This window comes from Echinops telfairi, unplaced genomic scaffold (genome assembly GCF_000313985.2).
Source record: "Echinops telfairi isolate 266 unplaced genomic scaffold, ASM31398v2 ScPeMD7_7;HRSCAF=31, whole genome shotgun sequence".
In the NCBI taxonomy this organism is placed as follows: domain Eukaryota; kingdom Metazoa; phylum Chordata; class Mammalia; order Afrosoricida; family Tenrecidae; genus Echinops; species Echinops telfairi.
The window spans coordinates 20,616,633-20,619,900 of record NW_022103904.1 but is presented as its reverse complement, the minus strand read 5'-3'; the positions used below and the strand labels follow the sequence as shown (position 1 = coordinate 20,619,900).

The window sequence follows — 3,268 nt, the reverse complement described above, 5'->3', positions numbered from 1 at the left end:
CAAAGGCAGCCTCAAGAGCGGGGCGTGGGGTGGGGGCATTGCTAGTGATAAGCCTGAGTCCAAGCCAGGCCCTGTCCCTCAGGCGCTGCACACCTGAGCCACCAGGAAGCCTGCGATGGCAGGAGGGAAAGATAAGAAAGGAACTGAAAGAGAACCCAATCTGGCTAGGCTGGGCTCTTTCTGGGGTCATTTGTCCCATCAGTGCAAGGCACTGCTCTCCATCCCACCCCTGGAAGGTCACCCTGCCCGTGAACCCAAGTGCTAGAGGACACCCAGAGAGAGGGCCTGCAAGACTCTGTGCAGCGGAGGATGCGCACATTGGTTCTTCAGAGCTGAGTGAGCCTTAGTTTCCCCATCTGAGGAAGAGAGCTGGTGCCGGCCTCAGGACTGCCAACAGGGCATGGCAGCCTCGGCAGAGCAATTTCCATTGTTACCATGATTGGTAAAGCTGCAAAATGATACCAAACAATGCAGACCCACAACTAGGATTCAGAAACAAACAAACGTGTGTCCACTCCATTCTGGACAGAGAAGCAGGAGGCAGCTCAGGCTACCAAACTAGACCATCAGCGAGCTGACCTGCGCCAGGCCCTGTCTGGATGTATGTCAGGATATGACACTGGGCTTCATGGCATGGAGACGCTTCAAAGCCACTCACCAAAGCTGTGCTGCATCCTCCTGAGATTCACCCGGTCAGGGAGAGAGTCAGCAGAGAAGTACCCACCTGGTTGCAAGACACTGCGCTGCGCTGGAGCATGAGGCCTGCTGTCAAAAAGACCATGAGCTGCAACCCGGAGACACGAGGTGCGGATGCGTCACAGACAGCTGAGCCATGCGCCCCACGGGTGGGCACAAGTCACAGCAAGCTCGCCTGACCACCCATGGCTTGGGCTTCGCATGGGGCCATCATTTGCAGAAAAGACAGAGCACATGGCACTCGGGACAGCTGTGTGAGCACAGCACAGGAGCCGGGTCTCAATAAGGAACTCTGCACCCACCACCCTCTCCTTGCAACTGACCGTACTAGGGGGTTGGATTCTGGGGACACCAGTAATCGCTCATCCCTCTTAACCTTCAAGGCTCCTTCTCCTCTGGAAGTCCATCCAGAAGCATCCATGAGCCCCGCCTGTGAGCACAATAAGCCCTGGATAGCATCGATCTGAGGAAAGTGACAGGAAGGACCAGAGAATCAATTTATGGAGCCAGACAGACCCCAGAAAAGTCATGTGGGTGTCTACATGCCAGTGTCATGTCCTTATATACATCCAGACAGGGGGTGCAGCAGGTGAGAAATCATTCGGAAGAATGAAAGACATCAGCATTTTTAATTGTCTTTAACACCTAGGTTTTTTATTTTGTTTTGAAGATCATTTTATTAGGGGCTCTTAACAGCTCTTATAACAATCTATACCTCTGGGTTTTTGTTTTTTTTTAAAGAAAATGCTTTTTCAATACCCTTTGACATGTCATCCTCTGCCAATAAGCCAACAAGAAAAATTCAGACAAGGAGGGGAAAAAAAGTCCATAACAAATCCAGACAGTTAACCATAAGCTCAAGCAAAGAGCTCTGATTACCTGGGAACCAAACAGTACCGAGTGAGAGGGCTCCATGCCTACCAATACCAGCCCAGAACCTCCCTGTGAGGCACAGAGATGGGACTATTCCTTCTCCACCCCGGGCCCTATAGCTCCTGCTGCATTTCCAGGGATGCCAACCTCAGCGGTCAGTCCACGTCGGGGAGCACTCAGCCTCCCAAGCCACGGAGTTGGCTTTAGTGGGAGAAGCCTCGTGATCCGCAGCAACGCAGATTTCAGCCAGAAGAACCCTCCAAAGAAGTCCTACTCTGTCAAACGTGAGGCTGCCATAAGTCATAATCAACTCTGCAGCACAGCGTTGAGGTGGGTTTTTGGTGGAGTTGGGCGGCGTGTTTTCTCACAGTCCACTGAACCATCAGGACAGGGATAGTAGAGAAACATGGATGAAAGGGGTAGTGGGTAGGCAGGATGAGTGGACACAGGGTCAAGCATCATGGTTTCCAGCTGCCTGGGCCAATCAGTACCATATTCCTTGTGACCCTGAAGTCCCAGTTCTGCCCCTGAAGTCCAATCCTCACCGCCGGACACATTGCCCCACGGCTCCTCTGCAGCCTGACCTACGCATGCTGAGCAGTGAGCCTGCGCAAGTGCAGCTCCCTCTGCTCCCTTACCGGGGGTCCCTGCGGGGGACTTTTCAAAGCTCTGTGCCACAAGAGCTCGCTCCTGCTGGAAAGTCTTACATTATGCAGGAATCCAGCAGCTCTCTAAAGGCCAGCAGGACCACACTACCCTTTACTGAAGCCCCTTTCTAGACCAAAGTACACCACTGACAGTGGAGTCCCCCAGGACCTACTTCACAGCTGGGACAGTGCCAGGGGCCACAGAGGAAAGACTACAAAGGAAATTCCAGAACGTGGTGCCAAATCACAGTAATAGTATCTGATCCCCCATACCCAGAAAGGGTCTCAACCCATACCATCTCCAGGTCTTGGTGATCACTAGTTCAATGCAGCCTGTCTGCTGGGGTTGTGGTCAGGTGGCTGAGGTCTAGACCCTGCCCTGAGGCTAAGAGGCTCCTGGCACCTCCCAATCAAGCTAGAGACTCCTCACCTCCCAACTTCTGGTTGGCCTGCTCCAATGTCAGACTCACACAATAGAAAGCCCTGAGCCAACAAGTGAGTCACCGCCCCATCAGAGGTCACCCCAGAGGGGAGAGCGTGAGACCCCAAGGCAGGAAAAATGAGCACACGGGCGGAGTGTAGAAGGACGAAGGAGGAGCGGGGGCGAGCGGCGGCTATAGGGAGGCATGGAGAGAAGGCAGCCAGGAGAGAGACAGCAAGGAAAGGAATCTCTGTTACGGAAGGTCTGGGTCCATGAAGGAGGTCATCGGATAGGGCAGGGTCCTCCACCTTCCTGATACTGCGACCCTTGAATACAATTTCTCATGCTGTGGTGACCCCCAACCATAACATTATTTTCATTGCTACTTCTTAACTGTAATTTTGCTACTGTTATGAATCATAATGTAAATACCTGATATGCACGATATAATATATATATTTTTTCTTTAATAGGGGAGAGCATGAATGTCCCCCACTACCACAACCTATGTAGTTGAGTTTCCCACATTTGAGGAAATCGCAGGGGTCAGCACATCCGGAGTGAAATGGATAAGCCTTGCCCTGGGAAAACCACTTTCGTGATCATGGTATCTCCCCTGCCAGGTAAGTAT

At 52.4% G+C, this 3,268-nt stretch overlaps 1 non-coding gene across 1 annotated transcript; it reads right to left on the bottom strand.

Moving 5' to 3' along the window:
- Positions 1-3,107: 3,107 nt before the first annotated feature.
- On the bottom strand, positions 3,108-3,268 carry LOC115868146. Its single transcript, XR_004045436.1, has one exon. It is a non-coding gene; the product is annotated as a U1 spliceosomal RNA (small nuclear RNA).